General features: G+C 38.4%; 1 long non-coding RNA gene across 1 annotated transcript in view; it reads right to left on the minus strand.

Moving 5' to 3' along the window:
* The window catches only part of LOC122145895, a 121,617-nt gene that overhangs the window by 86,424 nt on the left and 7,901 nt on the right, over positions 1–27,292 (minus strand). The gene's annotated exons all lie outside the window — the stretch shown is intronic.

Below are 27,292 nucleotides of genomic sequence, written 5' to 3' on the forward strand. Positions count from 1 at the left end.
ATGGACAGAAAGGCATGGGAGAGACTATGCACACCCAATGCCATCTGTCCAAAAGCGTCCAAAAGCCCCTCTTGATTGTTGTATAATCATTATAATTATAGCCATCATAATTGGTTAACATAGCTGTGTCTTTAGCCAGTAACAAGCTGAATGAGAACGAAACCTGTCAAAACAGAACAAATGTTTATTGCTATTAAAGTTATTGGCTAAAGAGAGCTGGCTTTGAGTTGGAGGTAACACTCTTAAAAAATAAAAGTTCTTTATTGGCATGGAAGGGTCAGTGAAGAGCCTTAAACATCCTTGGAATCTTCAAAATCAATAAAACACTTAAAAACACTAAGAAAAAAAAAAAAACAGAGTAAACCTGGTCCAAAAAAATTTCATAGATTAACCAAAAATTCAACATTAAATGGCATTGCTAAAAACCTCCTTTTGGAAGCTTTATTATTAAGAGTGTAACTAGATAGTTTTGCTGAAAATGTGATGCTTGCACGTGCAAAACTGACCAGCAAGGCTGTATTCTAAATGGTTTTAGTACATTGCTATGGTGTTCTGGGTTATTGCCCCATGTCATGAAAGGCCCATGTGCAAGTCTCTATGATATTTTGATCCCTAAGTTAAAGGCTTAGGTCCTTTCTTCAATATCTGAGAGAATTTTTTGCCTGTTTGATCACCTGCCAGGCAGAAAGCATAAGTCAGATAACTTTGAAAAGTAACAGCACATCTCTCCTCAACAAGCCGCGTGATTTGTGGTATCCCATGTTCGAAACGCTGCAGATGAAACACAAATGGAGGCGCACCAACTAAAAAAGAGGCAAAACAAAAAAACATATGCAAACTCCACCGAGAAAAGAGGTAAAACAAATCACAGAATTGTGTGCCATCATGTGTCCTTAGTGAGAAAGGGCCACCCTTAAAGTCTCATGTTATCAGATCTTCTTAGGGAGGGCTGTGTCTGCCAAGAACACACAATCTATCAATGTCACTGCAGGGATGGTCTGACTGTGGGGGTTTCTGTGCAATTTACTTAGTAACATTTTCTTGAAGAGCAAGCCAAATAATTCAGCGATCTCAGATTAAGAGAACGGCTCTCACCTGATTTTAATATATATATATATATTTTAAAATCCTTTAGTCAGATGTATAAAAAAAAGAATTAAAAAGGCCGTCTCAGTTGGTTAATCATGCCTCTCAGTCTGAAGTGTCTTCATACCTCCCACGAAATGACTGACTGGCCTCCTTTTTGGTCTGATTAAAAAGATATTTTCCATGGTTATCTGAGGCTTTTCGATATGCTCAATATGAATGCATATTTCTGTTACCCGTCCAATTCTCAGAATGCACAAAGACCTTGGGTTTCTAAAGCAAAACTAGAGTGATGGTGAAAACACAAATTGTGCAATTTGCTTCTCTAAGAGACCTTTATTAGCTGAACATGTTCAAGGCTCTGTACCATTATGACTGAATTGAAGTAGACAGACAGTGAAGGTGTCAATGCTGATTTGCATTTAGAGCTTATGTGTGAAAAGGGTCAAGGACAAATTGCCCAGTTTTGCTCTCTCAAGCAACCCTCACATTTTATTAATTTAAGGACATGTCTTTTGTGTAAAAATAAGGATTTTCAAAGCATTGTTGTTCTATATGTTCTTATTAAAAACTGAGAAATGCTGTTACATAGAACATAGAAATGTGATGTTACATACTATCCTTATCTTTATAAAGCTAGAAATCCAACGGCATCAGAAAGATCCATTTGTTGTTGTTTTGAACTTTAATTTATGTATTTTTCTGTTTCCATGCCATCCTTTGATTTTTTCCATTACTGACTCACATTTCAAAAATGAAAATTCACAGAAACGAAAAGGAAATCATAAAGGAATAGTTCACCCAAAAACGACAGTTTGCTGAAAAATTACTCAGCCTCAAGCAATCTAATATGAAGATAAGTTTGTTTGATTTTTATTTTTTTATTTTTTTTCTTGGATGGCCTGGGGGTGAGACAATTTTTAGAAATTTAAATGTTTAATTTAAAACCTGGAAAAAAAGAGAAACTCTTCAGTATGTCCAGTCCTAATTTCTTGTTAGCAAGTCACAGGAAACAAAATGTAATCGTCAAGTTTCATCAAGCCTCTTATTTCCAGGTCATTAATGCAAGTAAATGACATTGACCTTAAATTTATGTTAACTTTCCAGGTTAGCTTTTCAATTAAACTTTCCACTCAATTTGTCATTCTAATAATACAACATGCGAAGAAAAACAATTACCAAATTAAATTGAAAAATGCAAAACAGAAGCATTTCTAGCGAATGGTTTTGGACCCCAATGACAAGTAAACCAGTACTGTGTTAGTGTTGATCTATATGAACATTGGCCCAGGAGACAACTGGGGTGGATTGAGGTTATCTGCACTGACTGAATCTGTGCTTGTGAATGCTCTGTGTATGAAGGACAAAGTCCAAGGAATGTTTCCAAGTTAAGCTCTACTGACAACCTCTGTGACATGATCTCAACCAAAGGGAGACACTGACTTGCACAAATTGTGATGAAACTACGCTGGACAATTTAACCAGATCAAAACCTTAGGATATCGAATTGGCTCATACAAATAAGATCTGATGCTTCGAAGAGTACCATAAAAGTGGTCAATTTGATTTGTGCACTATATTCCAAGTCTTCTGATGCATTTGGATTTGATAGATTATTTTCATGGCTTCATAGAAAAAAAAATTTGTTTACTTATTTTATATTATATATATATATATATAATGTTTATTTATGTTTATTTAATACAGTCTATATATATATATATATATATATATTTTTTTTTTTTTTTTTTGTCCTTTTTGGAGCTTAATAGACCCAGTTCTAATTCACTTGTAGGAAAATGAATAACAAAGAAGAAGAAGAAGAAATTGGTTTACGACAAATTGCTTGTGAGGTTTTCCATTTGTACATTTTTTTGGATAAAAGCAGAAAGACATTTTTTTTTCTTTTTTTTTTTTTTCAGTTCATAGGAGTACCATTGTAACTTTAGCGTAAATGCACTTTGTCCTTGCTTTTACTACCTGAAGGTTTGAAGTGGAAATGATTTTCATCATGTCACAGATGTTGTCTATATAGCTTTGCTTATAGTGAACCTTTTGAAACATTTCTTCATTAAGAGTCCATTATGGCGATACATCAAGCACACTGTGATACTCGCAGCTTTTGTATCTTCATCATTCTCTGTGATCACAGTCCACACCTGGCTGTGCCGTGCAGCGCACTTTTCATACAAATATCAGCCAAAAAAAAAAAAAAGACAATGCTTACCATCCTCACATGTACAGACTTATGAAATCCTGGACCAGAGATAAAACATATGTTGATATTTGTATTTTTATCTGTATCCTCAGTATGTATGTGGCTCCCTTTCTTTAGAAAAATAAAAGAAATACTTTCATAAAATCATGCTGAAAGACTGTGATTTGTCAATGTAGGGTTCAGAGGTTAAAGATATGAGCTGGTGACAAAGGTTGTAGGTTCAAATCCTGCAATATAAAATTTCACCATTGTACTTATATAAAAGATAGTATGGTATGGTATAGTATAGTATATTTGATAGATAGATAGATAGATAGATAGATAGATAGATAGATAGATAGATAGATAGATAGATAGATAGATAGATAGATAGATAGATTTTTCTTCTCATCATTTATAAATAATAAATAAACTAAATAACCCCATTCAGTCTGACTGCAAGTCACTTTAAATTACTGACAAAATAGAGTCTGCCCATTTAGAGGGGGAAAAATGCTACTAAATGACTACTTACAGTGGGAAGGAGAAAAATAAAATCAAGGCACTGTCCCTGAAATGCTGTATTAATATGTAGTCATATTATAAAAGTTTAATCAGAATGACTGGCATCCAATCAGTCCTTTTCTGTATTTCATAATAGCATGGGACAGAAACAGTTGTTTCTCTATGCTTCCACCGCGGGGGTGAGATCTCTGTCTGCTGTGTTCAGCGTTTCTCCTCTGACGGTGAGGCTGGAGTTACGGGTGCAATGGTGTGTGAATAATGGATCGCCAAGCTGTCGTTGTTACTGGCTCGCATCCTTAAGAGAGGACACTAATGCGCTTTTAATTATGAGTGTCATTATAGAGGCACTTGAGTGACACAGCTGCAGTCATACCAACATCTTCCTCTTAAACTGCAGGGCTTGCTGTTTAGTTTCTTAGTGGTATTAGCAGTAATGAAGTTGTGCATTGCGCTGATTTCTGCTGCGTTTGAATGTTCTAAAGCAAAGCAAGCAGTCATTTAGCAGGTGCTACGTGACTCACAACGTACAGTAGGAGATTAAAGGACACGATGATGTCTTGATAGAGAACAAATTGACCATCTTCACATCAGAAATGATCACAAGCGGTTAGATGATTACCACTGCAGATCTTTAACTACCGGTCAAAAGTTTGGAATAACTCTTCTGCTCATCAAGGCTGCATTTATTACATCAAAAATACAATAAAAACAGTAATATTGTGAAATATTATTAAAATTTAAAAGAACTAAGTTCTATTTGAATATATTGTGTAATTTATTCCTGTGATCAAAACTGAATTTCCCTTTCAGTCGGTCACTCTCGACGCCACGTCGGTGACCGACGAAAATGGGATATCGCTTCGATAGACCAATCTACTTCGAGTGTAAACTAAACGAGCCAATGCACATTGGCATGCAATTATTGCATCCAGCTGCCGCTGATCACAGCGTGCAATGCATACCAGCTTTTCGCTTCGGAGCCGAGCGTTAGTATCGTTCTGCTCAACTGTGTCTGCTGTGAACGACGAGTTCAGCACGCTCTCGGAAGCTTCGTGTGTTGGCGAGACAGCACTTCAGCAGTGGTCGTTACAGCGTCGAGTGGATTGCACACTTCAGGCTGCACTACCCCCTGTCGTGTTGCAAGCGGCCAATTCCCCTGTGCGCCTCAGCACTAAAAGAGCATTTCCTAAAGAGCAAATTTCTCTAAAAGAGCTTCATGGGTGCGTCTTTGTAAAGACGACGGATCGTCCTTATAAGGATGCCATGTCACCCGTGCGTTTCTGGGTGCGGTCGTTACCTGGCAACGGGTGATGGTCACGATTGCTACCTCACGTGTCTGGGCAAACACGCTGAGGTAGCTTTCGTGGATGAGTCATCTTCTCTCTGCGGGAAGATGACCGTCTCGGAGCTGCGAACCAGGCTCTGCTTCCTTCAAAAAAGGGGGCGGAGTCCCCGTTGCCGCTGCCGCGATTTGGGGCTCGTTCTGGCGGCCGACAGACGAAAACCATTTCCAGCAGTAGCACGGGCGGTTTTTTGAGGATTATAGTGGTGGCAAACCCCGCAGGGAACCAACCCTCTGGGGACCATCACTCCTCTTGCATCTCCGATCCAGAGGAGTAACCCACGGAAAGCGCTGGGCCCTCTTCAAAGAGCGTACCAGTGGTATCCAGTGGGCCTCCCCCTGACCAGATGTCGATCTCAGCATCGGAGGGAGAGCTGTCAGATGAAGATTCAGCTGTGCTACTGCCCTCTGGGACGGTGGCGGAGCCTGAATTGGATCCGGAGATAACAGCTATTCTTTCCCGGGCCGCCGAGAGAGTAGGGCTCGAGTGGAAATCTCCACCGCGTCCCGAGCCCTCGAGGCAGGATGATTGGTTTCTCAAGGTGGCGCGCGCTGGTTTTCAGCGCCCCACCCTGGTGCCTTTCTTCCCGGAAGTGCATGACGAGCTCACCAGGTCGTGGATGGCACCTTTTACTGCCAGAAACTGGCTGGTGGGCTCCTCCTCCCTCACCACCCTCGATGGCAGTGCAGCGAAGGAGTATTCGGTGATTCCCCCAGTGGAGCGGAGCGGGCTCGGTAGCGATGCAAGTGTGTCCTAAGTCTGCCTCCTGCTGGCGGGGAGACCCGGTGCTTCCTTCCCGGGCCTATAGGCATTCGTCTGGTCTAACCGGCGGTGCCTATATGGCTTGCGGGGAAGCTGCTTCTGCCTTACACGCTGTGGCGTTACTGCAGGTGCACCAGGCCAAGGCACTGAAGGACCTGCAAGAGGGTGGTCATGATCCAGAAGTTCTGAAAGAACTCAGAACCGCCACTGACCTCACGCTCCGAGCGACGTAAGGTCACAATGCGTTCTCTGGGTTGTGCGACGTCCACGCTTGTGGTCCAGGAGCGCCATCTCTGGCTGAGTCTGGTTGAAATGAGGGACGCCGACAAAGATCAGTTCCTTAATGCCTGTGTCCCAGACCGGCCTCTTCGGTGACGTGGTCGAGAACCTCCCGGCGGGCAGCTGCGCTGCACGGGAGCAGACTGAGGTGGTCCAACCTTCTGCCTGGCGGGCAGCTGCTGCCTCCACCCGTCCGCCGGTTGCAACGCCCCAGCCTGCTCGTCACCGAGGGCGGCCCCCTGCGTCCACCCGCTCCCGCGCCGCATCCGCAGCAGCCTCCAGCAAGTGGCGCCGTAGAGCTGGGCATAAGCAGGCCGCCCCACCCGTCCTGGCCCCCGTCAAACCTGGCGGTGAGCGGAAGAGCAAGAGGCCCCGGGACGGGTGGCCCAGAGAGAGGTAGCCGCTTTCTGGGGGATGGTGAAAGCACCTCTCCCCTCCCCTGGAGGAGGGCCAGGGGAGAATCTGGAAATCTCGACGAGAGAGCGGTTTTCTCTGTCTCTGGGTCCCAGGAGGGCACGGAGAGTTGCGGACGTCCAAACACCCGGACCTCACTCATCCTCCTCCTTCGCCAGATGGCAGCAGCGGGCGGTTCGAGAGCGTCAACAAAGGCCCTACTCACGCACCCTCTGCCAACCCGTGGAACCAGGTGAGCCCTGCACCCCACACTCGCACCACACTCAGGCCTGCTCACAAGCCGCCCGAGATGGGTCCCTGTGTTCCACCTCGCTGCCCCACTGCGGGTACGGCTGTGGTTCCGCTGGTCCCGCTTGTACGGTTTCTAAGCGCCTGGTCAGCGCTACCCAGCCCGTCTCGCTGGCTCCTGTGGATCATCAGCCTCGGCTATGCGATTCAGTTCGCCCGGCGTCCCCCCAAGTTCAGCGGTATCCGCTTCACTACAGTGAAAGCGTCCGATGCCCCTGTTCTGCGGGAAGAGATCGCAGTCTTACTGGCGAAAGACGCGATAGAGCCGGTCCCTCCAGCCGATATGAGGACGGGGTTTTACAGCCCCTACTTCATTGTACCCAAGAAAGGCGGTGGGTTACGACCGATCTTGGATCTGCGAGTTTTGAACCGGGCCCTTCATCGGCTACCGTTCAAGATGTTGACGCAGAAAACGCATCTTCGGGTGCGTCCGTCCCCGAGATTGGTTTGCAGCGATCGACCTGAAGGACGCGTACTTTCATGTGTCGATCCTTCCGTGCCACAGACCTTTTCTGCGGTTTGCGTCTGAAGGACAGGCATATCAGTACAAGGTCCTGCCCTTCGGGCTGTCCCTGTCTCCCCGTGTCTTCACGAAAGTCACGGAGGCGGCTCTTGTTCCCCTCAGAGAGCAGGGTGTTCGTATTCTCAACTATCTAGACGATTGGCTGATAATAGCACAATCTCGGGATCAGTTGTGCGAACACAGGGACCTGGTGCTCCGGCACCTCAGCCTGTTGGGCCTTCGGGTCAACTGGGAAAAGAACAAACTCTTGCCAACGCAGAGGATCTCTTTTCTCGGTATGGAGTTGGATTCGGTCGAACAGACAGCACGCCTCATAGAGGAACGTGCGCGGTCGGTGCTAGCCTGCTTGAATACATTCAAGAGCAGGACAGCGGTCCCACTGAAACTCTTTCAGAGGCTCCTGGGGCATATGGCGGCCGCAGCGGCACTTACACCGCTCGGCCTGTCACATATGAGACCGCTCCAGCACTAGCTTTAATGCCGAGTCCCGAGGTGGGCGTTGAAGCGCGGCACTCACAGGGCCCAAGTTACACTGGCCTGTCGCCAAACCCTCACCCCGTGGTCAGATCTTGCGTTTCTCAGGGCAGGGGTGCCCCTAGAGCAGATCTCCAGGCATGCTGTGGTTTACACGGATGCCTCCACCACCGGCTGGGGGGCCACGTACAACGGGCATGCAGTCTCAGGAGTTTGGACGGGCCCGCAGCCGTAGTGGCACATCAGTTGCCTAGAGTTGTTAGCAGTGCACCTTGCCTTGAACCGTCTCAAAGGTCACTTACGAGGCAAGCATGTGCTGGTCCGAACGGACAACACAGCGACCGTTGCGTACATCAACCGACAAGGTGGTCTGCGCTCCCGTCGCATGTCACAACTCTCCCGCCACCTCCTCCTTTGGAGTCAGAAGGTTCTGAGGTCTCTTCGTGCCATTCACATTCCAGGCCTGCTCAACCGTACAGCCGACGAGCTGCCTCGAGCAATGCTCCCAGGAGAATGGCGACTCCATCCCCTGATGGTCCAGCTGATTTGGAGACGGTTCGGAGCCGCTCAGGTAGACCTGTTTGCTTCTCCAGAGACCGCTCACTGCCAGTTGTTCTACTCCCTGACCGAGGGAACTCTCGGCAGGGATGCACTGGCACACAGCTGGCCGCGGGGCCTACGCAAGTATGCGTTTCCCCCAGTGAGCCTTCTTGCACAGACACTGTGCAAAGTCCGGGAGGACAAGGAACAAGTCTTGCTAGTGGCGCCGTATTGGCCCACGCGGACCTGGTTCCCCGAACTAGTGCTCCTCGTGACAGCCCCTCCTTGGCCGATTCCTCTGAGGAAGGATCTACTGACTCAGAGACGGGGCACCATTTGGCACCCGCGTCCAGACCTTTGGAAACTCCATGTCTGGTCCCTGGACGGGACGCGGAGGTTCTAGGTGACCTGCTCCAGGAGGCAGTGAACACCATCACTTCGGCAAGAGCACCGTCTACGAGACACGCTTATGCCTTGAAGTGGAACCTGTTCGTCGAGTGGTGTTCTTCTCGCCGAGAAGACCCCAGAAGATGCCCGATTGCGGTTGTGCTTTCCTTTCTGCAGCAAGGGCTGGAGCGAAGGCTGTCTCCCTCCACCCTCAAAGTCCAGGTTGCCGCTATTGCTGCGTACCATGACCCCCGTGAATGGGAAGTCTTTAGGTAAGCATGACCTCGTCATCAGGTTCCTTAGAGGGGCCAGGAGGTTAAATCCTTCCCGGCCCCCCTCCATACCCTCTTGGGACCTGACTCTGGTGCTGAAATCACTACAGCAGGGCCCATTCGAGCCTTTCCATTCAGTTGAGCCAAAGTTTTCTTTCATTGAAAACTCTGCTCCTGCTTGCACTGGCCTCTATCAAGAGGGTAGGGGACCTGCATGCATTTTCGGTCGACGATTCGTGCCTAGAGTTTGGGCCGGCTGACTCCCAGGTAATCCTGAGGCCCCGGCCCGGCTACGTGCCCAAGGTTCCCACTACACCCTTCAAAGACCAAGTGGTGGACCTGCAAGTGCTGCCCCTGGAGGAGGCAGACCCAGCCCTAGCTTTGCTCTGTCCCGTCCGAGCATTGAGATGCTACGTAGACCGGACACAAAGCTTCAGGACCTCAGACCAGCTCTTTGTCTGTTACGGAGGCCGGCAGAAGGGGAATGCCGTCTCTAAGCAGAGGATGGCCCGCTGGATTGTGGATGCCATAGCCCTGGCTTATCAGGCACAGGGTGTGCCCTGCCCGTTCAGGTTGTGAGCTCACTCAACAAGAAGTGTTGCACCCTCCTGGGCGCTGGCTCGTAGCGCCTCGCTGACAGATATTTGTAGAGCTGCGGGCTGGGCGACCCCTAACACGTTCGCTAGGTTCTATAGCCTTCGTATAGAGCCGGTATCCTCCTGTGTTCTCATCTCAAACGGGTAGTGGCACCGAGAGGCCCCGGTTAGTGTCGGCTTGCTAAAACCGCTCCAGAGTGTCCGTACTGTAGACCCTGTTGAGATCCTCCATCACCCTAGGCAGCCGGACACAGCGGAACGTCCGGCGTCAGGCCTTCATGATGAATCCGTGAGAACCATGGAAGGCTGGGTTCCATATTGAGACCTAAGCGGTACTCGTATGCGTATAGTCCATGGTATAGCCTTAGAGCCCATGTTTCCCCGGCAGACTTCTAAATTTCCAGGAGGGTTTGAATCACCTCAAATTTCTCCATATACACCTAAACGGATGCTATATGTGTATTTGCTCCCGAGACCTCCTTCGGGAAGGATGGAGCCTCCGCAGCGTCCCTGTTCCAAGTGGAACGGGTACGTTTTCCCCAGTGTTATCCAGTCTCACCCAGTGAGGTAGTGCTTTGACAATGGTGAGTGGAGCTACTTGTTCCGAGCCCCGGCCTACACCTAATAGGGGCTGCTGGATGCAATAATTGCATGCCAATGTGCATTGGCTCGTTTAGTTTACACTCGAAGTAGATTGGTCTATCGAAGCGATATCCCATTTTCGTCGGTCACCGACGTGGCGTCTCCGTTCCCTCCTTCAGGGAACGAGGGTTACCATACGTAACCGAGACGTTTCAGCATCATTACTCCAGTCTTCAGTGTCACATGATCCTTCAGAAATCATTCTAATATGCTGATTTAGTGGTCTATTATTATCAGCACTCAGTTATTAATAATGTTTCTTATTAATATCAGTGTTGAAGAGTTTTTATTGCTTAATAGATTTGTGGAAACTGTAGTACTTTTTATAGGATTCGATGACCATAAAAATAACAGCATTTATTTGAACTTTTTTTTGTAACATTATAAATATCTTTACTTTCACGTTTGATCAAGTTACTGTGTCTTTGCTGAATAAACATATTTAAAAGTACTTGGCTGTATATCAGTCTGCTCAAAAAAAAAGAATGATTTCCGAAGGATCATCTGATACTGAAGACTGGAGTAATGATGCTGAAAATTCAGCTTTAAATCACAGAAATAAATTACATTTTAAAATATTTTCAAAAAGAATACAGTTATTTTAAATTGTAATAATATTGTACAATATTACAGATAATGTTAATTACTGGTACTGATAATTGCAATAAAAATCTTACTTATTCTAAACTTTTGATTTTTTTAAACATTATTGGATATTTTATTCAGGTTATGCAAAGAGCTATTGATATCTAGGCAATATACAGTAAAATATATTAAAGTCACATAATATTGTCTTTGCTGCAACAACAACAAAAGAATAGAGGAAAATTATTACAGACCAGAATCACATTTTCTTTACATTGCTACAGCAAGAATCTAATTATTCGGCTCACGCAAATTATTTGCCTGTGCATGATTTTGCTGTGCAGACAAATTGTTTTTACAGTGCACATCGGAAGTGAAGGGTGGAATTAAATTGTCATGTATTAGTTAAATACCTCCCATGCTTCATCTGAGATGATGGGCCCTGCTCTGCTGATTCATTTAATTTTGTACAAGCACCTCACATGAAGTGTCACTCATTTAATCATGCCCTTGCTTGCAGGTATCGTCATGAAAAAGACCGGGTGCAGGATATATGATGTGAAACAGTGAAACAATTGTCATAATGAAAGGGAAAAAAGCATGTTTTTCCTGTGTTGCAAAAATTCATTATGTAAACATGGTTAAATATGGCTCTTATTTTCACTCTATAGAGGACAATGAGAATGAAAGTGGTCTTTGTGTGCAATTGAAATTCACCTAAAGAATTGATTTTACTAGTGGTTATGTAAATCTATTTCAGTTTGCATGAGAGAATCTGCAGTATGCAGTTACATTTGACTCTCAGAGTTTTACATTCCAGTCATATTTCTAAAATAATATTCTGGTCACCACATGCTACAGCCTATGCATACTGCATACTACATGATGTACACTGAATACTGACTACTACTGTATTTGTAGTAGAAATGCTATGGTGCGTTGTCAGATGGCCTTATTATGACGCATGTGTAGTTCATCTGATAAATGTTTTCTTATCCAATTTTGTTTAAAAATGTCTTATCAAATACACTGCAACAATTATTTTCTTACTATTTTTGTCTTGTTTACAAGTAAAAATAGCTAAACATTCTTAATTCAAGATACATTTACTTAAGGAGTAATAAAAACTTAAGATATTAAGTCATATTTTCTAAAATAAAAAAAAAAAAAAAAAAAAAACTTCTGCCAGTGGGGTAAGTATAAACTTATTTTCTTACCCAATTATAAAATGTGAAAGTAGTATTTTTGTGCATTTTTCAAAATAATAAACTTTAACTTTTTTTCACATCACCAAAAAAAAAAAAAAAACCTATATATACACATACATATATATATATATATATATATATATATTATATATATATATATATATATATATATATATATATATATATATATATATATATATATATATATATATATATATGTAGTACATTCATTTCATCAAACACTGAACAAGATTCATTTGTCACATTGGGAATGCATTTGTGCAATGCATTGTGGGATACAACATTCTCTGCAGAGTGCTTTTGTTTTGCACAGTTTGGAAACGTATTACATACTGCAGAAACAGTACGAGTAGTACGGTAGTACGATTTCGACATCACCAGACTGTTTTAACAAAAATAAGATACATAGCAGCTTTGAAAAAAAGTATTAAGTGTATCAGCATGCAAATGTGATCTCTCCGTGCACCCAAGCATGCAGTTTCCAATTACGCTTCTCAAGTGCATTGTGTTTATTAAGTACAGTCTTATATGACTGAAAGGCATGGCTGTACAATATTTTGGTGGCCAAATCAAATTTAGCATTTCTGCCGGAACGCATTGCGGCTAAATCAAATCAGCGCTCGTTTATCATACCGTTATCTGATATGAGGTTTAATAGAGGCCAGAACTTGCTGAATCCACATCACAACGTAATTATCCGCCTCTCGTCTGACAGCTCTCCCTCCTTTAATCGACATGGAGTGAAAACTTCTCTTTCCGTCTCCTGAAGGGAAGCTTTTAAAATGACGTTTAGCACGTCCTCTCATGGATTTTTCTCCTCTACACAGCAACAATTTGAGAAACATCTCAATCTTTTATGAATAGCTCACGTCATAAGTGTACTAATACAACCACGTTTACTCATTACACCGGGGTTGAGCATAGTTTAAAACCATTTGGTGATGCAGTAGCATCCTTTGGTTAATTTAAAAACACTAATCACAGTCTCTTACAACTCACTCCCACTGGTTAGCGAATTAAAACTGAACTCAAAGTACTTTGCACACACCATAAAGCTCAGCTTGCAGGTGCACATCCGTAATATCCTCACTGCTGTTTTTCTGTTGCTCCTGTCAGTGGTGGCGTCACCCATGATGCCCTTTTCCAAAAGCTTTTTACATGTCAAAGATTGCACCGCGACACAACACCGTTTACTTGCCATTAAAACAGACAACCTAAGCCATGACATTTGAGTCATTGTTGTTGGCTTATCCACCGATACGTGTCATAAGCATTCTGTCCTGAGCTTTATACAGTAAATTATTATTTTTAGAAACAGGCCAACTGCAAATCTCCAGGATCCAGCATATGTTTGCTTTACCCCTTCTTTTCATTATCTACAATCTTTTTCCTTTTTTCCACTTATTATTCTACAAACCTAGCATGTCAGAGTGGCTAAAATGTTAGCATGTTAAATGAGCAATAACATGAATATTTCAGATTCTTCACCAGCAAAGTAGAACTTTCTTAAGTGTTAAAATGTAACCTAACTTGCATCACAGAAATAAGCAGAACACTGCTCACAGACTGCAAATCATGTTCATAAAAGAACATACCATCAGTACAAATTACTCTGAATTAACTTCAAAATCTGCTAATAAAAATGAATGCAAAAAATTAAGCAACTATTATAATCGAGAAGGGATCACTGGAATACCTGAAAAACTCTAGAGAAGCTCAGAAAGTTGTAGTCAGTTCATTGGAATGACCATTTAGAATTGCATACTGCATCTTTCCTTAAAAAATCTAAATGATCGTTAAAATTATCATTAAAAAAAGGATTATACTTGACCATTTAACCGTTTGTGGTTGGTAAAAATATTTATTGTACCAAGACTGCATTTATGTGATTAAAAATACAGTAAAACTCTGATTTTGTGAAATATTTATTACATTTTTTACATTAATAATTACAATTTATTTTTTATTAATACAAAACTGATTTCTATTTTAAATAGAAACAGAATATGCTGATTGCTATTTAATATTTTAGTTTAATAATTTGGTGGAAATGGTGATACATTTGTTTTCAGGATTCTTTGATGAATCCAAAATTGCAATAAAATCAATTAAAAACAGTGTTTATTTGAAATAGAAACCATCTGTAACATTATTACTGTCTGTAGTGTCACTTTTGTGTCCTTGAATAAAAGCATTGATTTTTCAAAATGAAGAAGAAAATCTATAAGTTTTATATATAAAGTGGCTTTCCCAAGTTTAAGGTCGCTGAGCAGTTATGGAGCATTTCATGGTCACAGCCCCAGTGCTGCAAACCTTTCCTTAAATCTTTAAAATAATGTTATGCTAAGTGGCCAGTAGCACACCAGATCTTTATAGTGTTGTGTAAGTAAACTGAGAGACACAGGCGTTAGGTGTTCACACGTTTCCCTTGCTATCCGTACAGTTTGTGACAATTACAATGCGACCCTAAGGAAATCTCTCTGTGGGAAACTGCTCTGACGACAATCTGCCCACAGAAGGCTTACAGCAAAACACTCAAATTAGCCCGACTCTAGAATTAGCTGAATTTGACCTTTTTTTCTGGCTAAGCAGACAGGTTTCACAGCTGCCCAACCAATGAGCTCCCTGGTGACAGGCAAAAGAGCACTTTGTGTCAGTAAGGGACAAATAGTGCTCCTGTGATTTGCAGCCAAAACCTGTCAATTTGTGAAGTTGTGCATGACTTCAGGAAAAAGGTGATAAGGGAACATGGGATTCTGCTCCAGTTACAATCCGCCTCGACTGGCAGTGTTTTCGCATGTGAATCACTGTGTATTGTTAAACTGCCAGTACTGCGGCCATGATATGGACGTAATGTGATGAAATGCTCTAACTCAAACAAAACACATCCATTTATCAAGGTGAATGCTGTGTGCGCAACAGCATTGATTGTTACAACCATTTTGTTCTATTTCTGGGTTTTCTTTTGTTTTGCGAGGTGTTTGTGTGTCTCTGACCAGGAAGAAGACCGATTGGTTCCTGCAGTCTAATTGGTGCCATGCCCAGCCTGGTCAGCTGACTCCTAGCTGCTTATAAAAGCCTCCTTCATCACTTTCTGCATCTCGCTGTGTTTGCCCTGCTTGACTTTGACAGCTTTCAAACCGTGTTAATAAGACTGAGAGAGCATCTTTGTGTGTTCATTCGAGGGTTCTTTGATTTTTTGATTCTGGATTGCCCCTGTTTGGACCTGTTAGCTCTCATAATTGTAAATAATATTTTGGGGAGGTAGGGAGACTGATGCCATTTTTTTGTTGGAACATTTATTGGTTGTTTTTGGAGGTAGGGAAGTAATTGAATTTTCTTTTCTTTACTTTTGTGTACTAGGGCAGTTATTAGTTGTTGTTGTTGTTTTTTTTTGTTTTGTTTTTTTTTTTGTTCAAAGCAAAATTCCCCCAACTGCACTGTAAAACTATTACAGTATGCTCATTAAAATATTGCTCATTCGCTTTTCAAAAAGAACTGTAGTGTGTCGTACTCTCATGATACGCCTTTACCCTGAATTGCCATTAAGACAAATTTAGACAATACAATAACGGTAGACATGGTAAAATACTATCACTTAAAGGTTTGGGCAAAATATGATTTTTTATTTTTTATTTTTTTAAGACATTAATGTTTTTATTAAGCAAGGATGCATTAATTTGATCAAAATAGACATAGACTTTTACATTGTTACAAAAATATAAGTATCCACAAAAATATGAAGCAGTTAGTTTTTAACAATGTTTTTTGAGCAGCAAATCATGCGACACTGAAAACTGGTGTAATGATGCTGGAAATTCAGCTTTGCATCATAGGAATAAATTAACAAAACAGAACCCCATTATTTTAAATTACAATATTCTTTCACAATATTAATTTTTTTTACTATTTCTGAACAAATAAATACGTTTTTGTGAGACTAAATCATTAAAAATTCTTACAAAAAATAAAAAACTTTAAAAAATAATATACTACTCATCACAACATCCAACAAACAAAAAACATAAATTATGTTTCCTAGAAAAAGTGTGAATGGTTTTCTCTGATTGCAGTTTGATTAATATGTTTAATTGAAGACATTGTGTAAATGAACTGTTTGCATCCACAGGCAAAACCACATTGAAAGAATATTTATGGATTAACTGTGCTTCCCTTACAAGTGTTTTATTGCTTTTTTCCTACACATAAAAGATAATTATAATTGCAGTGTTCTGAATTACAGGTTTCCTAGGCTGCATGCAAATGCTTTATTTCATTTATATTTTGACAATTCGTTTCAGCTTTCTCTCTCTATCTCTCTATCTCTCTTTCTCTATCTCCCTATCTCATACTTTTCAATTTTCATGCATCCCATCTCGAAACCTAAATAGGAAGCGTGTAATTTCTATGCCATTTGCAACACCAAATGGAACTGCAAAAAAAAAAAAAATTGAGTGATGCAATATTCATCAACACTAGCCTGGTATGTTTCCTAAGGTTTTCTAAATATATTGATTAAATACATTCATTAAATACCATTTAGTGTGTAATGGAGTTGCCAGGGCATTTCAGATACAATAGCTGCTTACTAGTGCATCTCAGGACTTTGATATTCTGCTCTCTAGTTATGGCTCAGGTATCTGCATCAATGTAAATTACATGCAGAAGTGCAAAGCATAAGCAATAATAAGCTAATAGTGATGCCTGGCTTAGCTCCACTAATGATCCTCAAATAAACAAGACAGACAAACTTGAGCAGAGGCGCCGCTATTTCTGGGCCCCTTATACAGCACTTTTCAGAGAATTGAACAACCAGTGGACAATACTTAAATTTGTCTCCGAACAATAAAGTGGAACAGGATGAATTATTTACACATCTAAACAAAACCACACAGAGCATCTTGCTATAATGCATTCAAAGCACATTTCTCATACTAATATTTTTCGAAAGATTGCAATGGCATAAAAGCTGAATATCAATATAATAGTCATTAGCAAAAATCTAATGTTTCTGTCTCATTAGCAGGCTTGCAACTCATTTGACTTTCTTCAGGCTCTCCGGGGCTGCTGCTCTTCCAGAAAGACTGTACATTTCATAAGTGGACAGTATGGATTTTAGTAATATTACAATGAGCGCTGCAGGGTCCCTTCAGCTTTTCATCTGGCAGTGAATACTCCAATGCAGACTTGATGACTCACTTGCATTGTCTAGGTCTCTGGATACAAGCCTTTTTGCCAACTTTGTGGGACAGTCAGGAGAGATTATTGCAATTTTAAAGCAATTGTTCCCTGATCTTGCTCCTTGCAATCTAAACCACAAAAGCCGCACTGTCAGCCAGCGCTTCTGGTGTTTTTACAAACATCTGGTACAGATGTGTACAAACAGCAATAACAACCTGAGAGAATGGGGTCAGATTTTTTTGCTATCTGACTTGGTCCACTGACTAAAGATGGGCAATATCCATCATGATATTCTGCAGATATCACTTCTGATGTTGACGTTACAGAATATCATAACAATTGATTGTTGCACAACATCAACAATGATTTAATCATTGTGCATGAAAATGATTATTTTAATTACATTCCTCCCAGTGTTCACCTTATCTTCAGAAACTATATGAATAAAAATAAATAAATTATAAAACAAAATAATTTGTTTAATAATTTTTTTCTTAGCATTACATTTTTTTTTTTTTTTTTTTTTGCTTAATGTTTTAATCAAAACTATTTGGTAGTTATGGGAAATGGTAAGTAAGATTTCAATAAAATGAATTAATACTTTTATTTAGCAAGGATGTATTAAACTGACTGAAAACGACAGTAAAAGTCATTTATGATGTTTCAAAAGATTTCCATTTTAAATAATGTTTTGCATCAAGGAATAAATTATATTTGAAAATATTATAATAGAAAACAGTTCTTGTAAAATGTAATAATATTTCACAATTTTACTGTTTTTACTGTATTTTTATTCAAATAAATTCAGCCTTGGTGAGCAATTTAAAAAAAATAAATAAAATAGAAATACTGGTGCAGGTAACAAAATTATTATTTTTATTACTTATTTATTCATTAATTCAGTTATTGAATTCAATTAAATTCATAAGAGATCTATGGGAAGCCAGAACACCCCTTTAATAATATTTTATTCTCAATTACTTCAATAATTGGGAAAAATCAATATAGGAAATACAATCAGTTATGTCTAAAGTGAATGGCAACAGACAGGACAGATCTGTGAAATCTGTCAAATGATCAGATTTGTGCATTGTATGCAGCCTAAAGCAGCCAAGACACTCATTAAGAAACACCCTGATGCTGTATTTTCACTGTGAATGCTTCAAAGTGGCTCTTATTCGCTAGCTGAGCATACAAACAGCCCTTCTATCGGTGTGCTGCAGCTTTGAGCCATGCTGTCCCTGAGGCAGCTCCTCCTGAGCCGGATGCCGCAGCCGTGAATGATGAGGTCCGACACAGTCCAGGAGTGAGCAGTGTGAGGATATTCACGAAGTAAAGGTCTAGCACTGCAAATTCACAAGAGCAGAAGGACTGGTGATGGAGTTGCTGGAAAGTGAGGAGCTGCTGGCTGTCAAAGAGGAAAAGAAGGATGCAATAGAGGGATATGAGAAGAGATGAGGGACAGGAACACGTGGAGAGCATAGCAAGAGCTCTTCCTGAGATACTTTAGCCATTAAATGCTTGGAGTCTCTTTACGCACTTTTTCCACACAATGCAGACTTGCAGTGTCTGATCTAATTATGAAAGAAATATGGCCACTGAGGGAGAGAAGACTAGTGCGGCGCATATCATTTATTCACTTTCTATTAGATTTGAACTTTCTATTTTATTTTAATAGACATCAGATGAATTCTAATGGCATTGAAGGGCTCTGCTGGCGCTGGAGGAGGACTGTGAGCAACTAAACGCTTTCACTGAGGACCCTGTTAGTGAAGTATACTTACAACGGGCACGTCAAGAAAGCCATTTTGCCATTTACAATCATACGACCCTGGAAGGCATGTCCTCAACTACTCATTTTGAAAGCTAATATATATCAAATGTTATCTTAGATTGGAAAAACCCTCAAGGACTTAAGAACTATTAACTGAAAATATTTCTAAAATATTTTCATATTTATCTTTAATTAAACACCATATGAAGAACCAATAAAGTTGAAAAAGTTCCAAATGAATTGAAAACACAGACGTAATATTTGACAGACACCGGCTCTCATTCAATAATAACTGTGTGGATTATTTCCACCAATCAGTCGAAGCCACTCACATGAAGCATAGCGAATGACATACTTACAAATCAAAATACATTACATACCTTCATATCCAATAAAATTCTTCAAAATAATAGTTTTATATTAGCCGTCAAGATATAATAAACTTTAAAAGAATAGTTTTATATTTATGTCGTTTTTTTTCTACTCACTAAAGGTGTTAAGTACATCTTGCACCTTTGTCTTTCTGTCTGATTTTCAAATACTTTTATTCAGAAAAGATATATTAAAAAAAAAAAAATGACTGAATAAAGGTTTTAGATTTCAAATAAATGCTGTAAATATTGTGGACTGAAAACAGCTAATTTAAACAATATATTTATAATTAATTATAATCTTATTTTGATGGCAGTTAACAATTACTTAAAGGCTATGGCAATAATAACAACTCAGAGTAGATTCCTGAAAATTCAGCTTTGCATCACAGAAATAAATTCCATGTTTAAATGTGTTCAAAATAGAAAACCTTTAGATTAAATTGTAATAATATTTCCCTGTTTTTACTGTATTTTTGATTAAATAAATGCAGCCTTTGTGAGCACTTCTTTCAAAAGCATCAAAAATACATTTTAATGGCAGTGTAAATCAGGCAGCAATATTCTAGTACTCACTTCTCATGTCTTGATTGATTGACTGGGTATACATATTGCATTTATACTTAGCCACATAAAAATTGGTCTTTACAAAACTGATGTAAATCTCATCTACAATTCCCATGCTGCAAGCACCTCCTGAGTGATCTGAAATCGCTATACATCTCAAATGTGTCTTGGAGGGCATTTTCACTCAGTCTTTCCATGATCTGATAGCTACCCGGTCAGTAAAAAAATTAATGAAGTGACCAAATGTAAAGACCCCCTCTTTGCCAAGCTGTTTACTGACAGGCTCATTTCACAGACGAGCTGTGTTCTTTGCGGGTCACAGCTGAAAGTAACCGCACACAAAGATGTTTGTCAGAATGCAACCCTGTTTTAGACTAAGCTTGGATCGCAGAAGTGCAGCTCGTACAATGTATTATGGGTTTTGGACTAATGGGAGCTGCAGTTTTGTTTTGTTTTTTGCAGATGGCTCACAGCAGTTATAAGAAGGTCCACACAAACAGAGTGTTGTTATCTGAGCAGTGTGGAAATTGTTAGAAATCAGAGATTGTACATAGGCCATCGCACAACAAAAAGTTGTCATCGTGACAGGCCTTTGAGTGATGACGAGCACTGCTGTATGATGTAGCAGACTTTACTTAAGGTGAGAAATGTTTAACTGAATACAAATATTAAACACTAATGTGACATGATCCATCTTCTGTGAGAACATGCAGGACAAAAAAATGATGTGACGATCTACAGTATGATCAGTATCTATGTAAAAATACAAATATATAAATATAAAAATCTTAAATAATGCATTTTTATTATATATATATATAATATATATATATATATATATATAATATATATATATATATATATATAGATAGATAGATAGATAGATAGATAGAAATTAATCTTGTTCATGCATTATTAAAATTTCATTGTAAATGATAGCTATATACTGTGTGTTTATAAAGAGAGATTTAATATTGTTATTTTATAAAATATATAAATAAAAAATGTAAACAATTAAAAATACTAAGATTTAAAATAAATATTATAAATATTAACATAAATATAAAAAACATAAATATCATTTTTGTGTGTGTGTGTTTAGAGTTTAATATTATATATCGAAAACAAATAAAAAATCATTTATATTTAAAATGTTCATCTTGTTCATGATAATTCATTATGCACTGCTGCATTATTAAAATTAAATTATTAAAATTATTCAAATTAAATACAATTGTAAATTATATACGTGTGTGTGTGTACACAAATCATTTAAAATGTTATATATATATATATATATATATATAATAAAAAATTTACAAACAAAAAATATAACAACAATATAATTCAGTTATAAATAATTATAATACATTAGTATATATATAATTATATATATATATATAATATATATATATATATATATATATATATTATATATATATATATACAATATATATATATCCCTAGTATATATATAATACACCCTAAAATTTACGAATTCATTTATAAATCATTATTATATATATAAAAAAAAAATTCTCCAGAATATTCACTTTAAGCAGAAAGAAATTCTCCACAATTCAAAATCTAATCAGAAATATCATAAAACAAAAAAAAAACTCATTTTCATCCAATCATACAGCCCACCATTAACTTTGGGTCATCCAGCAGCAGGACGGCCACTATGACCAGCTGTACAATGACCTTCGGTGTGAACACTTCTTGAGCATTGTGCACTTAGAATAAAGTATCTTTTCTTATACTCACCAGTACTTTTCATCAAATATATCTTAGTAAGTGTGTCACACAAACACTTGGACCAAATCAGCAGAGCGGCAATGGCCATAAATATGCAGAAAAATAATCATCATAAATCCCCTATGCTGAGGCTTGTCAGATTTTAATATTACTTGTCTTTTGGCCTGAAACTAAACCAGGCCATTGAAGTGAAAAGTAATCCATTTGGAGAAAAATCTTGTGTTGTGCCACGACTCCTTAAATTGCCTTACCAACCAATCATCCTTACCAGCACATCTAAGGGAGTTGCCCTTGTTGACCTAATAAATTACGTTTTCACTCGGCTTACTTAAAAACAGGATTAAGACTGACACACATTCTTCTGGGTTAAGCTTGCTGTAATCTCTGCTGATTAGATAGAAAAGACTGCCACGTCCAAACTTCTTGAAGATCTAGTGAGGAAAACCAGTTCACTGGCATTCTGCTCGTGCCGCTGCACAACTCGAATTAGACTTATTACACAGCCCATCTCATCTACTGTACACTTATGGGCTCAGGAGTTATTCTGAATGTCCTGTTTAATAAAAGGAGGATGTGCATGGCATAAAGACAAACTGACATAAATACAGGAATAAGTGAATGGGGTTTTAAAATAATAAGCAAACAAAACTGTAACAATAAATGAGTAATAAATTACTGAAATGCACAATTTTGCATAGAAATTCTGCATAAAAAATATTTAATCTAAAAGAAGAAGAAGAAGAACTTGAAGTAAACTCAGGGCCATTTAATTTTCCTAATTAAAAAGAGGGGATGGGAGGTGGGGTGCCACAGAACTTGTTTTGGGGGTCAAGGCACACAAGCCTGCAACTGTAATGGGCATTATGATAAACAATAAAAAGAAAAGTGTCGTCCAAGCTACTTATTCCATTCAAATTGTTGCATTACACTTTCAGGAAAAAAAGGTATAAAAGCTGTCACTGGGGCGGTACCTTTTCAAAAGGTACACTTTTGTACCTTTCAGGTACTAATATGTACACTTTAGGTACTAATATTTACCTTTAAGGTACCAATATGGACTCTTTAGGTACAAAGGTGTGCCTTTTGAAAAGGTACCGCCGCAGTGACAACTTTTGTACCTTTTTTTCTGAGAGTGTGTAATACCAATCACTTATCACAAGCTTAGCAACAGCTACATTTATTAATGCATTCAGATACAATGTAGCAAACTCTAGATAGCATCTTAGGGAGGCTTTTCATTAGTGGCCTTCAAACAACACAAAACCATTCAATATTTGATAGGAGCCATGTGATTTTGCTTGTTATTCGAGGAGTTAATCTCGTCACTAGTTTCCATGGAAGTGTGCGTGACTCTTTGCTATAATATGTCGAAAAGCAATCTGCCTTAAACGATCTCCAGGAAACAATAGCTGTGCACCTTGGAATTATATTTTGAAAAGTAATCATTCTACAGAAAGAGCTTCTTTTTTTTTTTTTTAATATAATATTCTCAACATATAAAACCAAAGGATTGGCTAAAAGATTTCCCAGAACAGCAGCTGGACTGCATTTCTGAGACACTAACTCATTTTAGATAAGCAAAGCTAATCTTTAAATAATCACTAAACCAGTCATGAGCAAAAGAAAGTTGTAGCTGTAGTGCTTTTAGCCACTGTATTAAATGATGTGCAACCAAGAGGTCCAGCGCTCTGTCTGTTCAGCCTTGATCGATGGATGATTCAGCCTCTGCACCACTCAAGCTCTTAATTTGAATCAATAGCGCTGTTCGGACCAGGAATGCTGGGTAAACGTGTGTTTCACAGACATACTTTGTGATTGTAATACCATCCGAATAAAACATATGTTTATCCTTATATGACTTCAGAAAATAAAGTTTTTATCTGCAAACTTGGGCAAACCATTTGAGAAACGTAAGAGGATTATATGTGTATATATAAATATACATTATTGCAGTATATAATTTTTTCATAATGATTCTCATTTTGACGGTCAAAAACTAAACTCAACTAAAGCTTAATATCACATTATCCACTATGGATTTAGACCTTGTGATGTTCTGCGTAAAAATGACACTTGGTGGTTTAAGAAACTACATCCAAGTAATCTTGTAATAAGTGTTTTATATTTTATGATTTTTGATTTATTTATTTATTTTTACAAAAAGTAAATACATTTTAATTAAGCAAGGGCTAAATTCTTCAAAAGTGGGTTTTAAATGCTATGAATGTTTTAAACATTTGCGTTCCTTTTGAAAAAAAAAACGAAAAATAAATTAAATACTTTTATTCAGCAAAGACTAAATTCATCAAATGTGATAGAAAAGACATATTAAATGCTTTTTTTTATAAACAGTTCTTTTGAAATTCAAATAAACACTGTTCTTTAAAAAAAAAAAAAAATTAGAAATATTTTAAGAGAAAACATTTTATTTTTTTTATTTTTTTTAAATGCATCCTTAGTGAGCAAAGAGACTAAAAATTGCACCAATCCCAAACTTTTGAACAGTATACAAACATAAATTTATAATTTATGATTACATTACAATTAATTTTAATTATGCAGTATTATGACTACATATCATGTCAATATATTGTTTACAATAATGTAATTAAATACTTAATTTTATCTTAAAAACAACCAACATACAAAAATATACATACCTAAATAATTACAAAAATAGTAAAAATAACAATTATATAGATTTTTTTTTATTAAATGTATGATAAAATATTCATTAATATATTTTCTGAATAAAAACACTGTTGAATATCATTTAAAAATGTATAGATTCTATTAATATATTTTACACTCAAGAAATCCTTACATAAAATCACAAACCAGTTTCTCTCCCCCTTTCAATAAACATGAATGAGTCCAGAGTGACCAATTCCACATCTTATATATCTAGCCATATCCATTTAACTTCTTGCTTTAGTATTGGGTTCACATAAAAAGTTTGTTATATATGGATTCATTCTAAACTTATTTAATATGGGTTTCAGTATAAAAATACAGTATCTACACACAACAAACAAAACTAATAACAACAGCGATCTCGATCCCACTGAAATCAGTACATGAAATCACAGACGTCCTTTGTTTTAACTCAAACATAATTCAGAAAACAAATGCCATTTGAATAGTGTTATCTGTTCATAATTAAAACTCTCAAACCGGGTTGATATATTCTCATAATTACCCAGTATTCTGCCATTACACGACCCAAATCGGAGTAACACCGACATCAGTATCATTATCAGTGTGTGTACGCACAATAGCTGACTTGCCTGTGAGTTACAGTCACAGTGAAAACACACAGACAAAAACCGCGTTCAGCTGTTGGTGTGACTATGTAGATGAGAGGCAGGAACCGTCTCAGTGTTCAGAAACCTCAGCGGTGGGTCACCAGCGAGCTGTCAGCGCTTCCATATCGGGGCGTCAGTAGAGCGTTCCCTTGAAATGTTTTCTAACAGACTGTCAAACAGTAAAGCTATTCTCATCAATCTAGACAGCCAAGCACAACAGATGAAAATGCTTGTCAGAGAGGAAGTGTGGAGGGGGTACGCTATATTGTTGTAAAGGAAATGGGATATTTGTGAAAGGAAAGACGGGCGAGATGGGAAAAATCATTGATGCTCATGAAATTTGATCTGTTGAGAAATTAGAACAGCATTTTTTTGGTCTTTTTCTAATAGATGCAAGCATTGCTGAAGAATACAGCATGGTTTACATGAGATGCTTTCACACGCACAGCCTTCAGCATACATTTAAGACCATTTTTCTATTCAGGTGTCATGAACCAACAAGAACCGTTGATGAAATGCCAGCAAATCACTTCAATTATCCGTCATCAGAAGTTACATTTCCGAAAGGTTTAGCATTGTAATAAATTCATAAGGATCAATCTTATAAAGCTTACTGTTTCATATTTAAAACATAGATTTTCTAAGAACTCTAAATTATTAACATTATCCAATTTTAACTAAAAACACTGCGGTACACAGTACAGTTTATACTTATTTTAGCATAAACACTGTAAAAGTGTCCATCTTCAGGTGTCTTTTTGCTGTTAAATCTTCACTGATTTTTCTAAAACAAACATCATAACTTATATTGTTAGTAATATTTCAAGATGAACACTTATCCATACATCTCCCTGAAAAATCATGAGTATCAAATATGATCATCAGGCTTTTGAGGAAGGTGTATTTGTTTATCTCTCAATCATAATTGTATTGCATTGCATTATAAGTTTTGAAACAGAGCTCTGATCTTAAAACTAAGCATTTAAATATCATCTTACTAAGACATTATTAGGAGATATAGCATGAAAACGGTTATTTCTATGCATTTTTGTAAGTAGTCTGCTTTATGAAGATCTCACTGGATTAAAATTAAAATCAGAATGCCATCTTACTTTTTGGCCATATAAACATCAAACTGCAACAAACTGCATATGTTCTCCTCAGTTTGGGCCTCTGAATAAAATTGAGGTGTTTTTCTTCTGTCACTATGAACTCCATATTCTCACTATATCATATTACATGAGTCATAAAAAGCCTGATGTATCAAATATGATACTCAAAAATAGATAGATAGATTCGTCAGCAGTACGAAATTTTAAATGTAAGATGATCTTAAGTTTTCATAACTAATTAAATTAGACTACCGTGTTAAAACTACAGCCTTAATATATATATATACAATTTCTCATAAAATTCATTAATAAAACACATACACAAAGAATTTCTGTCCGATACTCTGCATTAAATATTGATAAATTGATATCCACAATTATAATCACCAATATCAAAAGGCTAAACAGAGGCCAAAGCAACATTAAGCGAGTGTAATCTAAAACAGCTGTAGACTGTTAGAGACACTTTTCAGCAAAGCTCAATTCCTCGGAGCCGGTCAGAGCCAGTAAATCAGCTTTTTGAAACCGGCACCTGTGCTGGACAAATATGATAAGTACACTGGACACTGGCCGAACAGCACTGTGGGGATTAAAACTGTTCACAGGAGAACCAGAAGAGCCAAATACAAGTGGCTATTTTGACAATGAACCCTCTTCAAATGCAGGATAAGACTAATGAATTACTTCTGGAGAGTCTTTTAAAAAAAGCCTGCTTATGTTCTAGAGCTATTCTAATTCTGTGAATTGCCTCCGAGAGAAAATAGCATTTGCGACTACAAATTATAATGCCATTACCATTCAAGATGATTCTGACAACGTGCAATCTAATTAATTTTAATTTGCATTTATGTATAGTAAGTGTCATGCAAAATGTCAAGATCTTTTAAGTGTGTAAATTGTGAACGTTATTCTGCATTTTTGATACATCACTTTGTCTTTTGCACCTGTCAGTTATTATTCAGGTCTACGAGATGTATCTGATCTTTTGTTAAACGTTTTAGAATATGTTACCTTTTAGAAATACCTTTTTCTCATAAAACTACACATAGGAAAATAAAATAGGAAAATAAGAGCTAAAATTG

The sequence above is a fragment of the Cyprinus carpio genome, chromosome A8 (genome assembly GCF_018340385.1).
Source record: "Cyprinus carpio isolate SPL01 chromosome A8, ASM1834038v1, whole genome shotgun sequence".
Classification (NCBI taxonomy): Eukaryota; Metazoa; Chordata; class Actinopteri; order Cypriniformes; family Cyprinidae; genus Cyprinus; species Cyprinus carpio.